The sequence below is a fragment of the Pelobates fuscus genome, chromosome 4 (genome assembly GCF_036172605.1).
Source record: "Pelobates fuscus isolate aPelFus1 chromosome 4, aPelFus1.pri, whole genome shotgun sequence".
In the NCBI taxonomy this organism is placed as follows: domain Eukaryota; kingdom Metazoa; phylum Chordata; class Amphibia; order Anura; family Pelobatidae; genus Pelobates; species Pelobates fuscus.
In genome coordinates this window covers 317,487,014-317,514,108 of record NC_086320.1, presented here as the reverse complement: position 1 = coordinate 317,514,108, position 27,095 = coordinate 317,487,014, and positions in this window count along the sequence as shown.

Here is a 27,095-nt window from a genome sequence, read left to right as displayed (position 1 = left end):
ATAGATGGCGTCCTTTTTTATGTTGATTCTGTACAAATAATTGCAGTAAAGTTACATTTTATGTATTTATTTGTTATTTGATCACAATGCCTATTTCTTTTAATGTCTTCTTTATGTATAAGATTTTTTAGCATGTACAGAAATATTAAGCCATACATTGCTGCCTATTTTTATATATAACATAAAGGATGAGGTTTTTCAAATATTTTTTCTTTTTATTGAGCATGTTTGCCTTTTATGAATGGCGGTTTAGTTTGTGTGTCTTCTGCCCGTTCTTGTTAATTACTGATCTATCTTCCTTCCTCTACTTTAGTAAAAACTGCATGTAGAAGTAAACAGTTCACATAAAAAAGAAAAAAAAAATTGTAATAAAATAAAACCATTTAAAATACCATGGTGGATCAGATCAGCTTTAACATTGACCTTATCAGTCATGTTACAGCGTACTATTACAATGTCCAGTGTTCAAAGATTTAAGAAAGTTGGCTATTAAAAAGTACAATAAATAAAAAAATATCAAGAGTGGTGTTTAAAATAAAACACTTTTTTTCCCCCCTGTTCGTGGATTAACAAGTGCTGTGATATCAATGTATCACATTCACTAGCGAGTTTCAATGCTCAGTGTACACAGTGTGTCACATGTGCTAATTACACGTTATAGTATGATAGTAACCTTAAACATTTCGATTCTACTAGTGCTGCTGACAGTAAAAGTGTTCAGTGCCAGATTTACAAACTCGGTGCTTCAAGGCATAACTCACATTGCTCTCCCTGCAGAAAGCTCATTGTTATGAATGATCTTTTGCAGGCTCCTGAAACTCTTAACTTGTTTAATATCAACAGCATGGCTTTACACTGACATCATGGTAGAAGCACGGCTACTGTCCTTGATCTTGTATTTGACAGCTGCTATTGACAAGCAAACCTTTGCAAAGAGAGAGTAGTGAAATAGAGGAACGGCAATGAGATACAGAGACCTGGATATTGTCATAGACCTCACTTCTCCATATCTTGATATAAAAGCATGCCTAATCATAATTATAATGACACCCACTGCGTTGAGAATGCACAGTTGACGTAATATAGAATTTTGGGTTCATAATGTGTTTCTCTCTCTTTCATTCTTTCTGTCTGTCTGTCTGTCTGTTTGTCTCACTCTCTGTCTTTCTATGCAGCTACATACTCTAAGTGTGAAAACAATGCTTCTATAATCACGTTAAACGTCCTGCTCAATATGCCCAACATTATTTTACAGGTGAGTTATGAGGTGCGGTGCTTTTCCGGACAGTTTATGTGTCTTCATAATTTCATTGCATTTATGTAAAATTTAAAACAAGTCCGAGTGGCCTTTTATTGTGGCCAGCCTAAGGCACACCTGTGCAATAATCATGCTGTCTAATCAGCATCTTGATATGCCTGTGAGGTGGATGGATTATCTCAGCAAAGAATTGCTCGCTAACACAGATTTAGACAGATCTGTGAAAAATATTTGAGAGAAATAGGCCTTTTGTGTACATAGAAAAAGTCTTAGATCTTTGAGTTCAGTTCATGAAAAATGGGGGCAAAAACAAAAGTGTTGCATTTATAATTTTGTTCAGTGTATGTATATATATATATATATATACACATGTTGATGTAAAATGGAATATATATGAAACTGTTTAATATGAATAAAAAAACTAAAAAGTGTGAGACATTAATAAATGTTATTTTCTTAGTTCTGCATGGCATTTTAACTGTAAATGTCATAATACAGAGACAGACAGCTTTACCTGTAACAAAATACACATATTTGTATTCATAGATGTTTTATGGGGTTTTGGAAAGTTACAGGGTCAAATATAGGCTTTTCCCCCTTTTCAGTTTGTATTGAAAGTGAAATTCCCCAGATTAGTTTGATGATGTTGCATTAGAGACCGTATGGCATATAGCCCAAGAATGAAATTACCCCCATCATGGCATATCATTTGTAAAAGTAGACACACCAGGGATGTTCAACATGGGATGTATCCAGTCATTTTTAGTAGTCACTTATTCACAAAACCTGGCAAAATTTAGCATTCATATTTGTGTTTTGCATTTTTTTTTTACACAAAAAAATTCACTTTTACTGATGTTATCATTGTCATGATACGTTTTACTGTTTTGAAACACTCATATTTGTTTTCTGTGACGTCTGGCAAGTAAAATAGTACCCCTCGTGTACAGGTTTTATGATGCATTGGAGGCACAGATTGGGGACTTGGCGGACCTCAGGTAAGTTATCAAAGTGTCCACAAACAGTCTGACTGCTTAGCACCGGATAAATAAGAGCAAGCTGTAGTGGTTATGGTGCTTGGAGTGTTCCTTTGATAATGTATTATCCATTTTTTTCATTTGTTTCAAAACTGCTTTTCTTCTCTTCCCATCCCCCGTTCATGTGAAATAATCTATTCCTTATTCTGTTTTAACGATCACACTCATAGTTATGAATTGGTCAAAGGCTGTAATTTGTGGCTCGTCACTAACTGGGAGCTACTTCATGTTGATGAACTGCCTCCTTAATGGAGTCTATATTCTTTTTTAGCCACAAAGGCTGCTTTTAAAAATCCATTTTGTAATTTAGTTATCTTCTTTGTGAACAAGTCCTGAACTGTTGCGTGGCCCGAGGCATAATTTTAGTCTTTGACAGATGAGCAGTCATAATGTCGTTTTAAAGGCACAGACACTATTTACACAGTACAAACGTGGTTAAATGAACAATTTGTTCGATTAGATGCATATATGATATATATATGCCTCATATTTAAATGGTATAATTAATTTTCTATTTTTATACTTTTTGCATGTCCAGGCAAACAAAATTAACTCGGTAAAATATACACTAAATTTCACCTTTTATTACTGTATCTAGTAACCATGATGAAATGCTAGTGCTTCAATTGTAATATAAAGATATTTAGAAGACCAAAAGTATAACAATATATGTGAATGGCATACAAATTGATATGTTCACTTTTGTTGTTCAAGAAAGTTTGTTTTGCACAGTAGACATGGGGCTGCCATTATTTATCCTCATGTTGGGATCATCCGGTCACTGATGATAAGATGAATTCCAAGTGTATTCTGCCTGGTTGAAAACAGCAAGGAGTTGGGAGAATGCAGCTTGTGTTTTAGACTAGTATTTACATTTTTTTTTATTATTATTATTATTTGTATATATTAATTTTTTTTTTTTTTGCATACTTGTGTAGTATGCAGAGCTCATTTCAGGAGTAAAACGGACAACAGCAAATTCTGTGTATTTTAAATAACTATTTGAGGATACTTTTTTTTTTTGTCAATCTCTGTTTATTGAAATTTTTTCTTTTTTTCATATCAACGCATTTTGGGTTACAGAATAGAAAGGAAGGGTGGGGGATACATAGATATACAAGATAAGCTTTCACATTAATCAGAGTTGTGGTATGTGTCCTTGCGCCAAGTCCGTGTGCATTAATATGTAGTCATGGGAGTATGGTTGGCTTAGGGAGATCAGCCATGCGGTCAAGTGTGTCAAATCCAAGGTTATGGAGTCAGGCCGTCTTCTATATGTGCCCCTAACCAAGGGGGTGGCGGGGGGGTGTGGAGTGCAATCCATGGCGTGTGCATTATGTCCGTACAGTCACATTAGGCTGCGTCTTATTTTGGTATTTCCAGAGTGCGTCTGTAGTGGGTGTATTGTCGCTGTCATGTCAACCTAGGAGCCTTGTAGTCATGTTTATAAGAATAACATAATAATAGGGTTTAACAGAACTAAACAGCTGTGTATGAGCCTCATGGCATCGGGGTATCCCCCGGGGTATTCAGGTTTCGGATCTTAGAGTCGGGTGGTCCATGGTCGTTGAGGGTACCGCTGTTCTGGTTCCGGAGTGTCTTTCCGGGTGGGTCTGCTGGGCCTGGATACCCAGGGCTTTGAAGAATTGAGGCGCCTCGGCTAGCGAAGAAAGTTTATGGACAGTCCCTGTATGAGTGACCACTAAGAACCTGGGGGATCTCCAGTGGTATTCCAACCCTGCTGCCCTTAGCTGGCTGGTGACTGATTGTAGGGATCGACGCCATTGCAGTGTGGACCTCGTAAGGTCCTGGAAAAATGAAAGGTTGGTCCCTTCAAAGGGTAGTGGTGTCTTGCCATGCATCGCTGTCATCAGGAGCCTTTTATCCTGTGAGGTGGAGCAGCGGACGATCACATCCCTCACCATGGTAGAGGTAGCGCCACCTGCAGCTGGTAGGCGGTATATCCCGTCTATAGAGAATTTCTTGGCTTGGGACTGGGGTAGTATGGAGGCCACCAGGCGCCTCATATAATGAGGTAGTTCGTCCGGCGTGATTGTGTTAGGGATCCCTCTAATTTTCAGGTGGTTTCGCCGAGACCTGTCATCTAGGGCTGTGTAATGCAGTGAGAGTGCTTGTTGATGCGTTTGCATGGCCAAGACTGTGGCTTGGAGGTCTGAGAGTCCCTGCTTAAGTGTGCCTATATCCTCTTCCGAGGCCTTCACCCTAGTGTCCACCGCCTGTATGTCTGCCTTAATACTTGCCACGTCTGCTGCCAGGAGGGATTTGATTTCCTGCACCAGGTTGTGGAAATCCCGCTGGGTAACCGGCGCCGATCCATCCACCTTCTCAGCTGTGCTCGGTACCTGCTCTGGTAGTGGGTCTGGGCGAGCAGACTCTGCAGGAGAGATTGCTGGTCTGTGGTCTGCTTTGTCCGCCATCTTAGCTGCCTGGTTTCGCTGCAGTAAGGCCCCTATGTCTCTGGAACCTGGTTGTGGCTCCAGGGGGGCCTTCTGTGATCGTCTGCCCATCTGTGTGAAGGGTAGTTGGGAGGTGTCAGCGAAATCTTCAGCCTCCGGGTCTCCGTGGGGCTGCCAGCAATCCAGCAGGTCAGACCAGTTCGGGCTCCGGGAGTGCGTGTAGGCCCCGGGTTTGCGTTTCTGCCGCTTGCCTCTCGCCGGCTGGATGAAAGGCATAGATCGTCTCCGGTTCTCACACTCCGTGGGTTAACAGCCTGTGGCAGGTAGGGCAAAGGGTTTAATCCCTCAAAATTCAGGCTTTTTTCGGCTAGAACCCACGGAGCTCCGTGAGATGGCGACTGCTCTCGCTCGCGGTCAGGCTCCGCCCCCCGATACTTTTTTTTTATGTAATCCCTTTATTGGCTAACGAGAAGGGATAATTTGCAAGCAGTTAGGACAGTAAGGACCCTTCATTGGGGATCTTAGTGTCCTAACACTGACCTCAGTGGCTAATACAGTACAGATAAAACAAATACATATGTAAAATTATCTTAGAGTGCTATTTCAGAAAAAAAATATGCATATTAAAAATTAACATGCACATTCATTAAAAGAATATTATAGGCATCATGAGAACTCAGTGAAATTGTTATGGTACCTGTTATGGTTCCCAGAATATGGCTTTGAAGGAACTCTATAGAGTTAGAACTACAAACATGAAACACGTACTTCTAACGCTATATTATTTCCTCACTATTTAGATTGGAGCTTCCCCAATGTATATTTTAAAAAAAATGAGAAAGTTTTTACTTACCTTTTTTTTTATATGACTTAATTTTAGAAATATATGATTTAAGTGTATTGACGATATGTGGGCATTATGCATAAATGATGACATTGTTTTAACATTCTGTCACAATGTTTTGTAAACTGCACTACCAGTAATGCCTTGGCTATCGGCAAGATTTTCGACCATTTAAGTTGTTTTATATTTTTGTCACATCTACCGTATGTGAGGAAAATTGCATTTTCCTTTTATACTAAGCTTTGTTATGCTAATATATTTTCACTAAAAAGTGATCAGCAGTGAAGGAGTTAGAAGGCATTGGTTTCGTTTGCATGGCTAAAACGCCAGAGGTGCTTTAGATGAAGTGGCCTTTAACAGTTCTTCAATCAATTTGTGCGCATTAATTATGTATTGGTATCATTAGAACTTAACAATATATGGGCATGTCTGGAGTATATTCTTATAAAATCTGGTAATTAAATATATTTCCTTCATACTGTTATTCAGTGTAGTCTCACACTGTATTACAGATGGGTCCTATAGGCAATCATAATTCTAGAGATCTTACTATCAGGGCAATTAAGAGCATTTGTCTAAGGGGCAGAAATAACAGCTCTGCCATGGCCCTTTGATTCATGCCCTTACTCTGACAAACAAAAGAGCAAGCATGAATGTTATGGCAGGTTTGCTGTGTAGACGCTTCTGCAGTTAGTTAGTTGGGTGCATATACACAATATGGTACTCTACTAGAATTGTAACGGGCAAAGCAAAATTACCTAGTAAGAATCAACGAGCAATCTGTCTTTCTTTTGTGAAATTATCACTCCTGATGTTTTTTTTGCACCTTTATTTAATTTACTTTTCCTACAGTACATGCCATTTATTAAAATGTATGCCCTTTTATGCTCCAAAATATCCAGTTTTCTGATTTTCTTTTCAACTGTTTAGAAAAAGAGACAGAATATGTGCCAAATACAGGAGACCAAGTTAGAATTATCGGTGGTAACTCTGGTGCAGCAGGTCCCACAAGGTTGTGGGGACCCTCCACTCAGAATCACCAACAGGGCATTATGCCACATGAAGGACCAGACTGGACCCCAAACTGTCCTGTCTGGTAGAGTCCAGTTCAATGCAGTCTGGTGTTGAAAGGCCTTTGAGCAAGACTAGCCCCTCACCAATGAGAGCCATCACTGAGGCCTTTCAACACCAGACTGCATTGAACTGGATCCTGCCAGACAGGACAGTTTGGTCCAGTCTGTTCCTTCATGTGGCAGGATCCCAACAAGAGCCATACAAGGATGAGCTCTCGATGGACACTAGGCCTTAGTTAGTGGGACATAATTGTAGAAGAACAAAAATATGAAGAACCAATGCAACACTTTTTCGGACCACTTTTAAAACACTGTAATAAATTGGAACAGTCTTTGGATACTCCTAAGAATATGTTCGGCACAGTTGGATACATTTTTCCCAATATTCTTAACTGCCCATAATAGTGAAGTTTAAAAAATCTTTTGTACTGTACATAGAAAAACAGGCAACACTTTATTTAACTGGAACATAGTTTGAATCAACTCCTTCAAAAGGACCTTTATGATAAATTCCCCCCCTAATTCGCATTAAATAATACACATTAAAAAAACAAGTTGTAGGTTTGGGCAAAGATTTTATAACAAATATAAATATATTTATGAGTGTATTAAGGTGACAAATCATGCAGAGGGCATGTGGTTATCTCATATCAGAGTACCGGTAAATTATATTTTTTAAATTGAGTGCAATAGATTTGGAATTCACTGCCAAGAGAGGTTGTGTTGGTACATATTTTATAGAAAAGTATTTAATAAAATAACATTTCATTTTTTTCATTAAAAAATATTCACGTTGCAATTTTTTATGAAGGAAGGAAAGTTATTTTCAACTTTAGAGTTTCTAAGAAGTTGTGTCCCCTTTTTTAGACTGAAGTGGTTTTGCTGTAACTGCTTGTTTATTAAAAGACGAGTCAAGGAGTGGTTGAAAGTTATCATCATGCTTGTGTGCAGGTAGTGGTTATTGCCGGCTGTGACAAGAAAGAAAATTAGTGATACGCAATAGGATAACAATCAACAACAAAGGGCGGGAGGGAGGAAAGATGTTACCAGCCGTTATTTCTAAGATGGCTGAGGTAAGGGGACAAAATGACTGCTATTTATATGACCCCACCCTACCTCTAACCTAAGTGACACCCCCACTTGTGACACCTACACTCACCACACCCACACATGCCTCCTATCCGGCTAGCTTTCAGCCCACCTCCTCTGGGCCTTGTGTGCAGGTAGTGGTTATTGTGTGGTGCAACCCAATATACCCACAAACCCGCTCCCCCCCATCCTCCACCAATTAAGACCAAGAAACGTAAATGTGGTATAAACAGGCCACAGCTATATTAATAAATAACAAGCATAAATATATATAAATATATATAAACCAATTTTTAACTATCCTTAATATGAGTATGACGTAACTCAAACTCGTCCTTGCCAACCGGACCATAACAACTCTAGAGTACTCCCTTCCAGGGTACCTGCCCTCCCCCCTCGTCCGAGATAACTGGCCTTCACCTTGGCCTTCCAATTCCCCATGCCAACCCCTGGCCGCCTTTCCTGGCACGGGGGGGGCACGCCCAATTAACAACACATTTTCCGAGGTTAGGGGAGGGACCAGACCCAGCATTCCTTCTTCCAGTGTACTCCGTTTCCCAACTGGTTCGGCAAGGACCATACCTGCCACTAGCGCCTGCTGCATTTAAGCCTAAATCAGCGGGCGCGACTCCCAACCAACGCCATGGCCTGCTCCAGCGCATCCTGCAGCGCAAAATTAAATAAATCTAACCCCACCTCGGTCAGATGGACCCCGTCCGGGCAAAAATAGGTCGCTGCCTCCTGCTCGAATATTCGGTGTCGCACCATGACACCTACGACTCCGAGCACAAATTTGGACACCCTTTTGTTGATCTTAACCCTGCAGCGCTCAATAGCCCCTTTATCCCGCGCGCACCCCCAATAGTTCCTGGACACTATCCCTGACCAAACTAAGCAAAGCTGCGGGAACAGGACTCGCAAGCGCGCTAAATCTCGCCTAATCAGTTCTCCAAGACCCCACGCGGGCAGCATCCCCAGATCATTGCCCCCCAGATGTACTACCAATACATCAGGGGCCCCCAAAAATGTAGCCAGCTGTACAACCTCCGGCAAGAGCTGGCCCCATCGCATGCCCCGGAACCCGAACCATCGGACCTCCGCCAGCTCCCAAAGAATTCCGAGACATGTCCCACCCGGGCGTACCCCTGCCCGCAGGTGGGCCCAGTAGATATATGAATTCCCGATCAGCCAGATTCGTCTGCCGGGTCCTGCGGAGAAAACACAAGGGGGGGTACCTATTAGACGCGTAGGCCGTACATAAGACCGAAACCTCCCAGATTCCAACCTAGCCGAGATGCTTCCGTTGCAGCCCCAATCCGGAAGGAATGACCCGCAAAATCTTTGCTTGGGATTCCCAGCCGGTCAAGCGCCAACCGGAATACCCTGAGGAACTGAAAACGAGACAGGTAGGTCCCATCCTCGTGAATCAACAGCGGCCTGCTGCATTCGGGCGTATAGAGCAGTAGGACTGGTACGCCGAGACAGGGCAAACAGACGAATTAGGGATGGCGCGGAGGGTAACCCATACTCCCCTTCCAAGAACGTCAGTCTTGGACCGTCGCAACAAAAAACGTACTGCACCACTCACGAGGAACACATTGTGAAACAACAGTCCTCCTGGGGTCCCCCTGCTTGGGCTCACTAGTTCCCCGATCCGGAGGGCCCCAAAAAAGGCAAAAGTGAAGGCAACTAGAAACAAACAAGCTTCCGGAGCGGAATAACAGATCTGAGGTAGTACCGAGGTGATCCCCAGCAGCAGCGCCCCTGAAACCGACCTACGAGAATCCCGCACGCGAGGGCCCCTACGCCAACCGCGCATCGTAAGCCTAACCATGCAATCTTTTGTAACATCTGGTACCTGAGTTAGGTTGAACCAAAAACTAAGGCCTGATAGCTTCCCCGACACAGTAGCCGGGGAACACCCGTACGCCTCCCAGAACCAGAGCAAACGTAACAAACCTTGGACTCTTTCGGCAGAGGAAGCGCACCCTCCGAGATCCTGTTCCAGCGCGACCCAATCCCCCCCATACCGGACCCATGTTGCCTCTGACACCGAGGACCGTATCCAATCCCTTATTCGCTCAGGCCAAGGGACCATAGTTCTCTGGGACAGGAGAGGCCTTCCATATCTGCTCCAGGCGACCGCCTGAAACACCTGCCATTGAAAACGAGAGAGCGTCAGCCGTGGTATTCAGAACACCTGGAATGTGCACAGCACGGCATGTCACGTTCAGAGACAAGCATCATAAAACCAGTTTCCGCAAGAGCCTGACCACCGGAGGGGAGGAGGCTGTTAAGTTATTAATGGCCTGTACCACGCCTAAGTTGTCACAGTGAAACACGACTCGCCGGTCCCTGAGCTCCGTCCCCCATAAATGAACTGCCACCAGGATGGGGAAGAGCTCCAAGAACGCCATGTTCTTGGTTAGGCCTGAGTCAACCCAAGCCCTGGGCCAAGGTTCCGCGCACCACTGTGTCCCCAGAATAGCCCCAAAACCAGATGACCCCGCAGCGTCTGTAAACAGGTGAAGCGCTGCATTCGAAACCTCTGGCTGCTGCCAGTAAGACCTACCGTTGTACCCGTCTAGGAAAACAGCCCAGACTGCCAAGTCTTCCCTGAGCGCCTTAGTCAAGCGGATGAAATGGAACGACTTGGAGATTCCAGCCGTGGCGGCCGCCAGGCGCCGGTTGAACACTCTGCCCATAGGCATGATCCGACAGGCAAAGTTCAGCTTGCCTAAGAGGGATTGAAGCCGCTGTAATGTAATTTTTCGCAGAGAGCCCGCCTCCCGCACCACCCCCCGTAGGTCGGCCAATTTGTCCGCCGGGAGCCGACATTCCCCGACAACAGAATCGATCTTGATCCCCAAAAAGCACAAGCATGGGGAAGGGCCCACCGTTTTGTCGGGCGCTAGTGGCACGCCGAACCCACAGGCCACATCCGCTACCGATTGCAAAATGTGTGCGCATTTCGGGGAATGTGCGAGACCAACACACAGGAAATCGTCTAGGTAGTGAAGGAGGGAGTTGTAACCAGACTCCGTTTTCACTACCCATTCCAGAAAGGAGCTAAAACATTCAAAATAGAAGCAGGATATTGCGCAACCCATTGGGAGGCACAAATCCACATAGTAGTGCCCTTCAAAAGAACAACCTAGGATGACACTCCGGGTGAACCGGCAAGAGGCGAAAAGCCGACTCAATGTCGGTTTTTGCCATGAGTGCCCCAGGGCCCGCGGCCCTGACCATACAAACCGCAGCATCAAATGAGGCGTATGAAACCCGCCAGAGTTCTGCCGCAATGTCATCATTTACAGAACCCCCGTGGGGGTGGGATAGATGATGAATGAGTCAAAATTTTTCCGGCTCTCTCTTAGCTACGACGCCCAATGGTGACACCCGGAGATCAGGGAGAGGCAGGTCCCTGAAAGGGCCCACCATGCGGCCCAATGCCACTTCCTTGGCTAACTTGTCCCTGAACACCCCCGGGTGGTCAGCGACTGAACGCAAGTTCCGGCATGAACTGGACGCCGGCCGAGCCCGGTGGGGGATCCAAAAACCATGCCTAAAACCTTCCATTAATAAGGCAGCCGCCTTTTTATTCCTATAAAGCTTTAGCCACGGTTGCATCGCGTCGACGTCCACTGGCGTCTTCGCCCTTAGCGCCCATGGCATCGCCTTTTTCGCTAACCTTGCCCCGCTTAAAGCATCTGGAAGCGGGGTGTGACCCGCCGCACCCAGAGCATTCATGTTTGAAACGGCAACCCAAACCGAATTTACATTGTCCGTCATTATACTGCCAACAACAGCCCGTTCTGCGCTGACTGGCCGAAGCAGTGGTTGAAGATCCCGCGCCGCCCCCCCAAGAAAAGACGAGAGACCCCCTTGATGCGATGCCGGGCGGGTCATGATGGCCAACCACAAGCCGATATCCATTTGATCCCAACCCAGGGAAGGGCGAACAGCTAAGCGTTGGCGGAACTGCTCATCATAACGCCACCAGCCTAACCCGCCATAAATCCGGCACGCATTCCATATCATATCCTGGTAGCAAAACAGGGAAGAGCATTTGTTGGGAGACTTTTCGCCTATTACACTAGCCAGGATAGAAAAGGCCCTGATCCAATTTCCAAAAGTTTTTGGTATCTTCCGATACCGAAACTTTTCCTTGTCCTTTTCTGACTCCTTTGCATCCGAATCGACCCGAGGCAGATCCTCCATAGGGAGGAGAGAAAAGATTTCCACAAATTCCCCTTTTTCTACCTTGGTTCGCAATTCCGGAGTCAAGTGGAGGCCAAGCGGGCCTGACCAGCACATGTAGGCCGCCCCATGCGCAGCGGGAGCAACCCCTGCCCCAGAAATCGCGGCGGCGGCCCCCCGCCAAGGGAACTGATTCCAGGGGGCTACTGGGCCCTGTAAGAGCAGCCGAGGGCGATGACGTGACCCCCGAGTGATTTTTTTTTTAAATTCTTTATTTTTGTGTGCTGTTTAACAAAGGGTATAGTTACCACATGCAATAGTGAACATTATCATATATATCAGCATCTGATTGTCAACGCATATGTTGTAATTTGGCACAATTTTTATATTTTAAAAAACGTTGTGAGACCTAGGAAGTGGGTTGGTATAATATTGGGTATGGTTACGCCATTTGGTTCATGAGTGTCGTTCCCTAGGTCATGAGTTGGTAAAGGAGGTGTGAACCATAGTGGGTGGTTTGTGCTAAGTCAGCTTTAAGCTGGGGGTTGAGGTTTTGTAAGGAGGGATTGTCCCCTTCATGGATCTGTGGTACTGTCAAGTGGTCTGTGGTGACGGTAGGTTAGTCTTGGGAGTAGCTTGTCAGGAAGCCTTTTCCTTGGTCCGTATAAACTACTCTTGAGGTATAGTAGCCCTAACCTAGGGGCTGTCGGGGGGGAAGGTGTGTGCTGTGTTGCAGTACACATTCCTCTGGTGCACTAGCGTGCCAGCGCCATCCCTGGCATGCTCTTAGGGCGTCATTTGGGTCATGTTTTTTAAACTATGGAGATATCAACAAAACTTAAGTATTAGAAGGTAAAAGGTAATAGGAGAGAAACCGTAAGGAAAAGAAGATTTGCAATTTCTAGCATGTGAGGAGGTTGGGGTAGGGGACTTCTCCCCCCATTCCCGTCATGTGGCCTGAGTGTCCATTCTCCGTGACCTCGGGGTGAACGGCTCGATCGTCTCTGGGTCCCAAGCGGGAGTGGCGTTCTGGGTGTTCTTGGTTGGCAGACCCAGTTTTGGTAGTAGCGCGGCAGCATCGGATTCTGTAGCGATTTTGTACATGTTTCCTTGGTGTGTATCCAGGAGGTGGCGTGGGTTTCCCTACCGATACGGTATTTCCACTGAGCGTAGCTGGCTGGTGAAGTCGCTGAGGGTTTTTCTCCATTGGAGAGTGGCTCTAGTTAAGTCCTGATAAAAAGTCAATTGGGACTCTTCAAAGTTGAGTGGCGTCTTGCCCTTGAGTGCCGACATTATGTGTCCCCTATCTTGGGAAAGGATGCAGCGGACTATGACGTCTCCTGCAAGGAGAGTGGATGCCCTTGTTGGAGTGGGTAGTCGGTATATTTTGGCAAAGGTGAGTTTCCTTGCCACCGCGGGGGGAAGTATTGATTGCATGACACGTCGCACGTAGTGAGGTAAATCCTCCTTGGAGACTGAGACAGGGATACCCCGGATTTTGATGTTGTTGCGTCTGTGTTTGTCTTCTTGGGCTGCTATTTGTACCTCCAAGTTTTGTTGGGTGTGTTGTATTTGGGAGAGGGATTCTTGCAGCGAGGTGATTTCTCTTTGGATCCCTTTCACTTCTCCCTCAGTGTGTACTACCTTTTCAGTGATTTGTTGCATGCTGGTTTTGAGGGTAGGTAGATCTGCAGCCAGTAGGCTTTGTATTTCTTGCAGCATGTTTTGCATATGCTGTAGGACTTGTTTGGTGGCCAGTTCAGTGGTACCTTGCTGGGGCATGGGTTTTAGCTGTGTAACCCCTTGAGAGCTTTGCTCCACTGAGTTAAACTCTTGTGGGGAATCAGGGCCTTGTGCGGCCGCCTTTTTGGCGGGTGTTTGCTTCTGGAGCATTTTGCCTATATCAGGCTGTGTTGTACCTTGTTGGGGTTTCTGGGATCTGCGCCCCATCCCTAAAGTTCCGTGATCGGAGCCGTGCTGGGATGTTTCCCACGCGTCCTCCAGGAAGTCCCCGCCAAGCAGATAATCCAGGCTGTGGTGGGCTGATGGGAGGTAGGCCCGGGCTCTGTGTTTTGGCTTTGCCTGCTTCGGGGTGTACCGGAAGGGCATCGGTCGAATCCGGGGGATCTCCTCTGTGCTATGCAGGTATTTGCGTTTTTGTATGACAAGGTTGTTGGCAGATTGTCGGTAGATTGGGCCCGTGAGTATCGGAGCTTGCGGTAATGGCGTCCGGCCCGTCTCGCTATCAGGCTCCGCCCCCCCTGAGTGATTTGCCCTCCCGCTAACTGCCCAGCCCGAGCGAAGTTGATCGTCTAGGGGCAAGGGGGTTGGAACCCCCGGACGAGAGCCCTTTTCAAGAGAATGCAAAACATTTCTCATGGATTGTAGTAAAGAATCCCATTCAGGTATGCCCACTGCGCCAATACCCCCAGACCCAGACCCTGGTGAACCAGCATACTCACCGGACGAAACTGAATGTGAAGGTAGCTGCGGCACCATAACCTGGGCACCTGGTTGCAACGGCCCCACGGGAACTGCGACCGCAGGAGGAACTGCACCAGTCACAGCGTCAGGAAACCGCACCGTGAGACGACCAGGGTTAATCTGTGGAGACAATATAGGTGAAAAGGGACCCAACCCACCCACCCCAGCCGTGAAGGCGCTTGGGGAAGCGGATGGGAAACCAGCAGGCGTAGAGCCAGGTGGGGCAGATTGGGACCCATCTGCGAGAGTGCCTGGAGAGGTGAGTGTCACTCTGGTATGAAGGGGGGCAGGGAATCCAGAATGGGCCCCAGCCATGAGGGGGCCAGCTGATGGGGCAGATATAACGGCAGGGGCAGGCCCAGGGGAACCAGAAAGGGCCCCAGCCATGAGGGGGCCAGCTAATGAAGAAGGGAGAAGGGTAAGGATAGGCCCAGGGGAAACAGAATAGGCCCCAGTCGCTAAGGGATCAGATGCAGGTGGAGGAGCAGCAGAAGAAGTGGCAGGTGCAGACCCAGGGGAGACAGGGTGGGGAGGGAGAGATGGGGGGGGGGGGCTGCTGTGATCTCCCCCTGGAGATAGCCCTGCCGACCTGCGGCCTACTCACCCATCCAGAAGAGGGGGTTACCTGCCTCCGGACCGCTGGAGATCCAGTCCGCGCAGAGCGGGTAGTTGGTGCACGTTGCACCGCCCATGAGCTCCTGTCCTGTGGTCTCGCGGCCGCCCGCCTCAAAGCCCGCGAGACCGGAGGAGGTGGGAGGTCTGAGGCAGCGTGGTCCGCGTTAGCCCGCTTTGCGGCCACCTGCCGGCCTCCCCGAGATCCGCTCGGGGAGGAGGTGCTGGGAGCGCGTGAAGCAGCGCCGGCCGCGGCCGCAGGGGACCTGGCGCGGGCCGGCAACAGGGCTCCTGCCCCTCACCCGACCCTCCAGTGAGGGGCTATACTGGGTAGGGGGGCGCGCACGACGCTGCTGGGCACCGTGGCTGCTGGAAGAGGGGGCAGCCACAACAGCAGCACCCTGCAGCCGTGCCAGCTGGGACTGCAGGTGCCGGCCACCATCCTGAAGGGCCTCAGCCCGGAAGGCAGCTAAGATGGAGTCAATATCCATAAGCCCTGGAGCCAGATTTAATTTATCAGTTTAATGTTTAATGTTCACTGGCAAACAAATGTAAATATATAGGAACTGACAGTGAGAATGGAGGAAATAAATAGACCCGATAGGATCAATAACAGCAGGGCTGCATCACATACAAGGGAGCGACTTGTCTGGTAGAACTAAAAAGATATATATCTGGTATGTGAGCGCTCCAATAAAAATAAACTAATAATCATGCAATAAAATAAAATAAAATATTGAAATAATGTAATGACCACTATAGCTAGAACCACCACAATGACCACCAAATAAAAAATATATAATATATGGAATCTAATGAAGAAATAGGCAAATACACTGGGTCAATCTATCTAAACAAATGTACTATACACATGTGCAAAGTGTATACAAAACTTAATTTATTGTATAAAAAACTAAACATAGAAATATGAAACAGCACCTCAAATGTCCAGCTCAGATCTTGGTATAGTGAATAATATGGGGCCCCTTATTCATTGTTGTTTTCCACAAAAGACTGATGTAAGAAATGGGAGATGTGCACATAAAAAATAAAAATAAAAGAATAAAAAATGAATTCAAACGAAAAAGTTAATGTATATTCCGTAAAAAAATATATGATAGACGGATAGTACCCAAATGAATGCACCGTCTCACGGGGAGGGAGCTCGGGAACCAACCAAACACCCGGGTCAAGACTAAGGGGCTTGCGATTAGGATAACCCCAAATGTGAAATCACATCCACCAGATATGGAACACTGTGGGGATTTCACCAAGGCAACTTACCCTGTTCGTCCGACCTTCGGATGAGGTACTGGGAGCACATCAACTCCAAACAGTGAGAGGTGCAGACTATGCCGTTCCCGCCAGGTCAATCGCCGAAAATCAATGTCGGATCGTAAAGGAAGGACCGGCTGGAAAATTCAAATAGGTCGGCGGTGTGGTGAAGCAGCAGACAGCACGTCTACGCGTTTCGTCCTTACTGGAGGACTTTTTCAAGACAATGTATGCTGTCTAAGAGCAGGGTATATATACCCCCTCTTGATTATTTTACAACGTGGTCATAATTGTTAATTGGTGCAATAAAATCATTTATATATATATATAAAAAATGCTGCATGTTATTAAAGTAACACAGACTGCAATGAATGAGAGTGTAATGAAATCATTTATAATTACTGAACAATGTCACATAATTAACTTCAAAAATGCATAATTAAAAATATATAATAAAAATAAAGATATATGACAATAATAGAATAATTAAATATCCATTTTCAAGATGTTTTCACAAAGCTTGATTATATTAATAGACCTTAATTTCCTAGTCTTTTTTTAAAAAATAATGCAGTTAAATTATTATTTGAATCCTGGAAAATTAATTAAGGAAAAAACATTAAAATGATACTGAGAACTCATGTAAGACTCATATAAATATCATAGTGACCATAAGATCTATAATGAATATCCAATATATATATGATTCCCAATTGATTCTCCCCCACATATGGAATCAGTGAAAAATCCTCCACTACCAGAGACAAAGAATATATATTACAAATCAATTCTTAGATGTTACATTCCACTTCTTCATTTAACCCATTAGGGGTAAGTGTATTAAGTCTAAAGATCCGCTGTGATTAGAGCTAATTTTCTATTAAGTGTGCTCTCTGCAATATGCTCAATACCCATCACTACTAGATGAGCAGGATTACTCTCATGGGCCATTTTGAAGTGTCTGGCCACCGAAGATTTTCTATCATGGTTGCTGATGGCTCGTCTGTGTTCCCTAAACCTAGCTTTTAATGGTCTCGAGGTCTGACCTACATGTAGTAAGCCACAAGTACACATCAGTAGATATACAACAAATGGAGTATTACACGAGATTCTAGTGGATACATGGAAATTCTCATCTTTAGAGGATGAACAGAAGTTCTTCCGTCCATGACATATGTATTGACACGTTAGGCATCGGGTAGCACCACATTTAAAGTTTCCTGCTTCACATAATACCGATGTTTTATTGGTTTTTGTAGTCGGAAATTTGGAGGGAGCCAATAGATTCTTTAAATTCCTATTTTTACGGAATGTCACTCTGGGTACTTCAGGGATACTAAATCGAAGCCATGGATCCAAACGCAGAATCGACCAGTGATTTTTTAAAATCAGAATGATCTGATTATACGCCCTATTAAACGTAGTCGAGAAAATGTGACCTTTATTCTGACCCACCTCTCTAGTGCTAATATGAAAATCATTCCTTGATGTACATCTTCTTTTGATCGTATGATTCTCCAGCAATAGAATCTCCCTATGTTTGACTGAAGGGAGGAGTGGTGAAATCGGTATATCAACTGGGTCCACAGTTGATATACCGATTTCACCACTCCAGTACTTGCAGTACTTGCTGAGCATGCACATAAGATCTCCAATACTCTTCTATGAGGAGCATTGGATTGGAGCCTCACAGAGAGTTCGGCAGTGCAGAGGGAGCCTTGATGATGGCATATGTTAAGTAAAACTTAATTTTTTACAAAATTGTTTCCTTCGGGGGGGGGGGGGGCATAATTATTTAGCGCTAGGGAAAGGGACACTATATTGTCAGGAATACAGATTTGTATTTTGTATTCCTAATGCCATAGTGTTCCTTTAAGCTGTTGCTAGGGCTAAGAGGACCTCTTTAAGTTAAGTTTTTATGGAGTTCTTTATTGCAACACTTACAATCACAAAGGTTCTCAAAATATTCATATCAGGTTCCTCATTTTATAATGCTGTCAACTGCAGACGTAACTGGCACTAAGGACATAAACCTTAGTCACAATCTGGGGTTTGATGATTTCTCAATTTTAGCAGTTGTGATCACAATCACATCTTTCCATTGTTGACAACCCTTTTCAAATTTTCAGTTAATGAAAAAGGACCTTAAAGGATTAGTGTAAACCCTTTTAATAATGTGTTTTTTTACCACATAATTCCCTATTGGGCAATTCTAGCTAGGTCCTGCTCACGCTTAAACAGTAGGAAAAAAAAGTGTTTTACCTACTAGTAATACAGTTTTGGGCAAAGCTCCGGGCGCTAATCTTCCTTCTACATCTGATGTCATGGCAGCCCTCGTGTGGTCACAGGTTTTCATAGAGAAACCTCTGATATGACAGTTTTGCCGGCTCAGAGCGCATGTACAATAATATCATAATTTTCCCTTAACGAACTCAGCAAAAAAAAAAACAAAAAAAAAAACATAAGCTACTGGCAACATTTTAACAAATTCAACTAATTAAAAAAATATCCCCCAAATTTGCAAACTTCCCAACAGTTTTGTGCATGAGTAGAGCAAACATGACTTGATTTCATACTTCGTAAGTAGCATTGTGTAGCTAGAGGCTTTTATAATGCCATCCATAGTACCCAAAATGTACGTGATACATGATATTATCTGATTGGTGCAGGAAAACCTTTGATACAATTGCAAAATATTTTGTTTAGCATTAACTTTGCAATCTCTGTGTATTTATCTTGATATCCATTGACTAATGATGACACCCGGTTTTAAATTGCTAATAATTTCTAATATTGGCACATTACTCGCAGAAAATGATAAAGACATTTTTAAAGGATCACTATAGGGTCAGGAACACAAACATGTATTCCTGATCTTATAGTGTTAAATCCACCATCTAGCCCCCTTGGGTCCCTCGTGCCTCCATAAATATAGCAAAATCATACTGTATTCAAGCCTGAAGCTGTAGATCTGCATGCTCTTTGTCTCAGAAAAAACAAACTGTCTGCTGACATCATTAGAAGTGGTGGCCTGATCATATAACAATGCTTCCCCATAGGATTGGCTGCGACTGACAAAGAGGCAGATCAGGGGCAGAGCCAGCAGGATTCAAACACAGCCCTGGCCAATCAGCATCTCCTCATAGAGATTAATTAATTAATCAATGAAGCTCTATGAGGAAAGTTCAGTGTCTGCATTCAGAGGGAGGAGATACTGAATGTGTTGGTGCATTTTAGGCAGCCATGACCCAGGAAGGATCTCTAACAGCTATCTAAGGAGTGACCAGTGAAGTAATCACTAGGCTGCAATGTAAACACTGCATTTTCTCTGAAAAGTGTTTACAAAAAGCCTGAAGGTAATGATTTTACTCACCAGAACAAATTCAATAAGCTGTAGTTCTGGTGACTATAGAGTCCCTTTCAATTGTGTTTATGTTAAAAGAAACATGTGATAGCTCAGAAACCACTAATGAAAATAAATATGGGATTGTGATCAAGACCTTTATCGAACTTCAGAATATAGTGCTACATGTATATAAACATTAGACTCAATTTGCTGACAAATTGACAATAATCATTGGGTCATTAACAGTAATCAGTGGGTCTAAAAAAAATGCAACAATTATTCGGTGTGTTGTACTGAAGTCTTGCAGAAGAATTAAATATATGAAGTGTGTAAAACTATCTTGTAGCCTGAGTTAGTCTAAAAAAACTGTTCTATACTACCTATACTGGATAAAATGGTTTTCCTAAGCTTTGGCTAAATTATCACTAAACATACACATTTCTCTAGCTAACATAACGCTTTCATCACTGTAGCTGTGAAATGGTTAAATAACCCTTTAAACATGTGCCTGATTCCAGCGCCAATGTATCTCAGCGCTGGTTTGGGCTCTGCCGCCACCGCCGCCAGCTGATTGGTGGAACCTAATGAACATGCGTGGCAAGCACTCCTTTACTATGGAGTTTTTAAACAGACAGAACGTCCTCATGCAAAGTGCGAGGACATCCATTGTTGTTTCATGCAGTCAAATTCCATGAAACTACAGGAAGAACCTATAGTGGCAGTCTAGTAGACAGCCACTAGAGGCAGTCTTAACACTGCAATGTAAACACTGCAGTTTCCCTAAAACTCATTGCGGGGTTAAGGGAACTGGGACACTGCACCCAGACAACGTCGATGAGATGAAGTGGTTGGGATGCCTATACTGTCACTTTTTTTTTTCTTTACTGTTTTGTCAATTTCACTTTAGTGTATCAGAACAGTGGGATTGTTAACGACTCATTGACAAGCTTATATATAAAACAATATATATAACTTACTCCTTAATTACATAAACACTCATTCTGCATTCATTTTACTAGTGAATCACTTTTCAGAGTATTTCTCTATGCATTACTATGTGGTAATAGTATGTCCTCAAAGAGTGGTTCCAATCACCACATAGGATGATTGTAACTGCTCAATAATTTGGTACCAGATAAATTATGATTCATATCAGTTTATAAACAACCAGGCTTACTGTTTACTGAAAAGGAAAGTGTTCAACTTTTATGAAAGCTGTGTGCTGTTTATGCACAGCCCACGGCTCATCTCTCTTTCGTTGGAGAAAGCATCCTCTATATTATCCCTAAAATTATACAACGGCACAGTATATTTCATTGCACTAAATACCACTGCTAATACTGGTTTTAATAAAATTAAATAATTATTTTATATAATTTTACTTTGACCTGTCTGATTTTATAACAAGACACGGAGGCTCATATTGCATATCCCTTTCTTTACTGTCCACCAATAGCAGCAAAGAATACAAAACAGTAAGAAAAAATTGGCTTACATAGTGATAAGCCACTCCCATACCAAGTCCCGGTGTAATAGTCAGCACCTCCATACACATTTCCTCTTTCTTTGCTGCTCCACAGTCAGTTAAGTACCATTTATTTTGTCTCTTGAGACTTTGGTTGTACTTATTTTGTGTACTTGTGATTATATGTCTGGGGATTTTAGTTTAACTTAGCCTTTGGGTTTACTTGCGGGGATGCTTGGGTCTTGCCTTTTCTGTCTCCCCTGCCCGCTGTACCGGGTCCCGGGGCCATTTTGGCACCATTTTTGTAGTGTTTCACGCCCCAATTCGTCACTCTTCATGCCATTGTAGAATTTGACGTTCGGGAGTTCGCACGAGAACACCCGTTCACCTGTTTTACTCATTGTGGTTCGGCCCACGAACGTGGTTTGTTCATGGGTTCTTTCGTATCCGACCATTCATTCGTTCACTGCCGCTTTAGCAAGTTGTCTCATAGACACATTCGACTCGCAAACGCACCTTGGTTGCGGTACAAATTTTCCTGTTCCAGAGTTTTTCTTCACCAACTGAGGTCGGCCGAGTGGCTCCCAGCGGACCATGGCCCGCTACCTGGAAAATTGGGTGCGGCGCCCACTTAGCAAGGCTGCACGTAATAAGCTCAGAGCTGAGTGCCCTAGACCGGTGGTGCCTAACAAGGTTTGCGAAACCCTGGAAGTGGACCCCAAAATGACACAATTCATTTCAAAGGTGGGTTGGAACCCACGGAAAGGCCTAGACCCAGCACTCAGGTCGTGCCAGGATAAACACCTAGACATTTATGGGCCTTTTGGCATTTTTGGCATCCTCAGCTAGATCAAAGCTTTTTGATCTAGCTGGCTGAGGATGCCAGGGCTGATAACAAGCTAGTCGACAAGGACGAACTCCATGATTGGGTCCAACGGGCCATCTGTATTGCAGGCAGCGTCAATGCTTCTCTATCTATGGAGCAACATAAAGCCATCCGGTTTAAGGCCTCCTGTTTGGTGACTCCTTTATTAAGGACCTGTGCCATTTTGTTGGGGCATTTACGGCCCTGGATAAAGCCAGTCCTCCTTGAGGAGGGTGTTCCAGAGACGGGAACCAGGGCTGGCTGATAAAATGGTCTCTCTGTACCTTATGATCGCACTAAGTTGCAAGGACTGAAATAACCGTGTGGCTTCTGCCTATTTATGTTTTCACAGCCTAATTCGTATTGGTTTTTATGGACTCCAACTGATTATCATATAATGGAATCATCTACGTTGGCGGTTTCTTGTTTCCTATGATGGATTTGTCCCGGTTCATTGGATGGTTACCTGGTTGGACTCCGACTGGATTTAAAGGCAGTTGTCATTGTGCGGTTGAACTGATTCCTCGGTTCCCATTTGATGTTTGTTTATTGTGGTTGCATCTCCAAAGAAAGAGGAAATGTGTAGGGAAGTGCTGACTATTATACTGGGACTTGGTATGGGAGTATAACTATGTATCACTATGTATGCCATTTTTTCTTACCTTTTTGTATTCTTTGCTGCTATTGGAGGACAGTAAAGAAAGGGATATGCAATACTCGCCTCTGTGTCTTTAATAAAAATCTTGACTTTTCGTCATGTAATAGCAAAATCATGTAATTTTAAACAACCCTATAATTCGATTCAGTGACTTTCATCGTTAGCCTAATCTGGACCCTTCTTTAACCACAGCCTTCACAATTGTTTATAAAGTGAGATGCAAATCCATAATTCTGTCAATAAACCAGAACTTTGGGAGGAAGTAATAGGCTGTAAAAATTTTGTAATTTTTAGAGAGCTACATTTCCCTCCCTCTGGATAAACATATGTTTTATTTGCTTGAGTCACATGCTGTTGGACATCTTTATTAATGTTTGCAAATATAATTAAAAACACTGGCACAAGCAGGTTTAACAGCCTTAATTTGAGTTTCAAGATCTTAAGATGTACCAGTTTTAAAATATGCTTCATAGTTCTGTAGCTAAACTGAGTAGCTCTGGCTATACTCCAACCACAAATTCTTACTCATTCATTAGGGTTCATATCTTTGCAGGGAAACAAAAAACAACAACTTTGTAATGTTCAGATTAATTGAGAAGAAAACAAAAACTCATAACCTGGGACCCCATGGGAATATGTTAGGGAAGAATTCAAGACAAAGATAAAAAATAGGAGCTATGGACACAATTACAATTAATTGCGACACTTTTACAACGTTGACCCAGAAGTGTTCTTCATATCACCCCTTCCGTCCTCCAAATGAAGTAAACACAACCTTGAAATATGTATTTTCCGGGTTATTTTTCTTCTCAAACGAGTAAATAAATAATTAGAAGGACACTAGAGTCAACAGAACAACTACAGCTTAATGTAGTTGTTCTGGTGAGTAGAATAGCTCCCTTCAGGCATTTTCATGTAAACACTGCCTTTTAAGAGAAAAGTCAGTGTTTACATTGCCCCTAGGGACACCTCCAAGAGACCACTGGAGGGGCTTCCTGGCTCAGGGCTGCACAGTAAGCAGCCCTGCCGTTCAGAGTCCCCACGTTCTGCATGGAGATGCTGAATTTTCCTCATAGAGATGTATTGATTCAATGCATCTCTATGAGGAGGTCCTGATTGGCCAAAACGGCATTTGGCCCCGCCCCGTGCCGATTTTAGCCAATCCAATGCTTTCCCTATGGAAAAGCATTGGATTGGCTAAACATCATCTATTTTGATGATGTCACCAAGGGGGCGGGGCTAGCACCAGCGGACCTGAGCTGCGCTGGAAATAAGGTGAGTTTTAAACTTTTATTTCCCCCACCCTTCAAACTGTAACCCTAATTCTGAAAAAGCCCAGCCTTGACCCCAACTCCCCATCCAACTACCGCCCTATCTCGCTACTGCCATTTGCCTCCAAGATCCGAGAGAGAGTTGTGTACACCAGACTGACTTTCTCAAATCCAACTCTCTGCTTGACCCCCTTCAGTCTGGATTCCGCGCTGGTCATTCTGTCGAAACGGCTGTGATCAAAGTATCCAACGATTTAATTGCTGCTAAATCTCACGGCCATTACTCTATCCTTATTCTCCTTGATCTTTCTGCTGCCTTTGACACTGTTGATCATCAACAGCTTCTTCGCATTCTCCATAATTTTGGTCTACGGGATACTGCTCTCTTCTGGTGCTCCTCCTACCTCTCCCAGCACTCTTTCAGTGTTTCTTTCTCGGACTCTGCCTCTTCCCCCCCAACCACTCTCTGTCGTCGTTCCCCAAGGTTCTGTCCTTGGTCCCCTACTGTTCTCTATCTATACTGCCTCCCTTGGAAAACTCATCAGCTCCTTTGGCTTCTGTTATCATTTCTATGCGGATGATACGCAAATCTACCTGTCCTCTCCTGATCTCTCTCCGCTCATCTTGACTTGTGTCTCTTCAATTTCCAATTGGATGGCTGCTCACTTCCTTCAACTCAACTTGTCCAAAACAGAACTTCTGGTCTTTCCTCCCTCCAGTGTTGCTGCTCCCTTGTCTGTCTCCCTCCAAGTCAACGGCGCTACCATCACCTCTAACTCGCAGGCTCGCTGCCTGGGTGTTCCTTTTGACTCCAACCTCTCCTTCACCCCTCATGTCCAATCAATCGCCAGATCCTGTCGCTTCCACCTCAACAAAACATAGCACGCATGGGGCTAAGGTGCTGGTCAATGCTCTTGTTCGCTCTCGTCTTGACTACTGCAATACCCATCTCAGTGGTCTTACATGTTCCCAGATTGCACCGCTGCAATCTATAATGAATGAGTGAGGCTCGTTTTCCTGTCCGCCCGCAACTCCCACGCCTCCCCGCTTTGTCAGTCCCTGCATTGGCTTCCAGTTAGATATAGGGCTCAATTTAAACTTCCAGTGCTTGCTTACAAGTCCCTACATAATGCTGCTCCAACCTACCTATCCTCCCTAATACACAAGTATGTCCCCCCGAGGTCCCTACGCTCTGCCAAAGACCTAAGTATATCCTCTGTCCGTACTCCCACCTCTAATGCCCGCCTCCAAGATTTCTCCAGGGCTGCATCTCTTCTGTGGAACTCCCTTCCCTTCTCCGTAAGACTTCCACTCAATCTCCACTCATTAAAAAAATCATTGAAAACTCACTTCTTCAAGAAAGCATATCAATTAAACTGTTAGCAGGTTTTATCCCCCACCCCCCATGACTCCTCTCCTGCAACTGTCAAAAATCACCTACTAAGCCCTCAGTGAATACTTTTTTAACAACCTACTTCGTACCCCTACTTTTACCCTTTGTGTCACTATACCCCACTCCCTCTAGAATGTAAGCTCATTGAGCAGGGCCCTCCACCTCTCTGTTCCTGTATGTCTAGTTGTCTGGTTACAATTACATGTCTGTTAGTCCACCTATTGTACAGCGCTAGGGAATCTGATGGCGCTATATAAATAATAAAATAATAATAATAATGTAGGCAAACAGTGCCCAGGGCTCATAGGCAGCAGTGGGTTAATTATAGGTAAAATAGGTACCGCTGTCATTTTCTAGTATATCTTCTTTTGTGAATAAGTAAGTAGATTAACAATAATCATTTTTTTTTTTTTTTTAAAGTGTTCAGCTACGTGCTCAATCGCGTGTATCACTACCTGGTTGATTGGGGTGTCATCTCATACATAGCACAGCAGCAATTTCTCCTGTTATTTAAACATACAGTGTGTACATGTATAAGCAGAGTTCTCTGAAAATGTGCAGTATATGGTTTTATCTCACTGAGATGAATGGAGGCCACCCCATATATATACATTTTACAATTTAGAATGTTTAATAAATGTAATCATGCCTACACAATAAAATAACCAAAATAACCAATACACATGTTACGGAGCACTGTAGTTTGTGGCCTGCTGAGAAGGCAGTGTACCAAGACACATACAATGGAATTAATTATTTAATACCAGGAGGTGATAGGTAAGGCTTCCCCAAGAAATTAAGGAAGTGACAGGATTGACCGTATACAATGAGAAGCTCTGGGAAATGCTGTATTACTGAGTCTAGAATAATGGATTTAACATGAAATCAGGTGTCACAGTGGTATGCTACCATAACTACAACAGTGCACTGGAGCATTATATTGCATGGTGTGTGTTTTTAATGTACTATTTTTATACATTTTTCTTTGGCTCCTCAAATATCAGGTAAGCTGTATGTGTGCATCTGCTAATGCAAAAGTTTCTCAAGCTTAATCGTTTGATCTAATCTCAATGCTGTGAGCTATGTGACGTGACACCATGGTAGGTTTATTTTGCCCTTATCTTGTAAGTCTTTTTCAGAGAAACAACACACCACCCTTAGGATATGTTATATTACTATGGGGGTGTAAAGTGAAATGTAATAATACATTTTCTGTTATTTCTTTTTATATGTTATGTTTTCTTAATGAATAAAATAAACATGATCATGACACTTTTTTTTACATTTCAGACAATTGTGTACAACTATGTTTTGAAAAAAATCTTTATATTGCTAATTTATAACTTACTACTAACCAACTGGCCTTGTTTGCTACGTAATAGACTTAAAGGGTTACTCCAAGAATCATAACCACTACTGCATAGAAATGAGAGAACCCCAGTCTACTCCCCAAATAGGGAGAGAAATGAGAGGGGCGCAGTTACATAAGATAGTAGCAAAAAGAACCCTAACTTTTATTGAGATTAGCTGGCAGCCCCCCTTTATATGTGGTGGGAAACCACTTTCTCTCTTTTTTAGAGTTATTCTCTAACCACTACTGTAGTCATTATGATGCCAGCAATACCCTGGCCATGTTTCCATGTAATGGGGCAATCCATTTTGCAATGATTTGTCCTCTTACCTGGGTCCCCGTTGGGCAAAACCATCATCTTGTGGCCAATGACGTAATCTGGCTTTTGCAGAGCTTCAATAAGTTGAGTTGATCCAGTCGCAAGGGAAAAAAATATTTGGGGCAGGTTGCCAGGAGC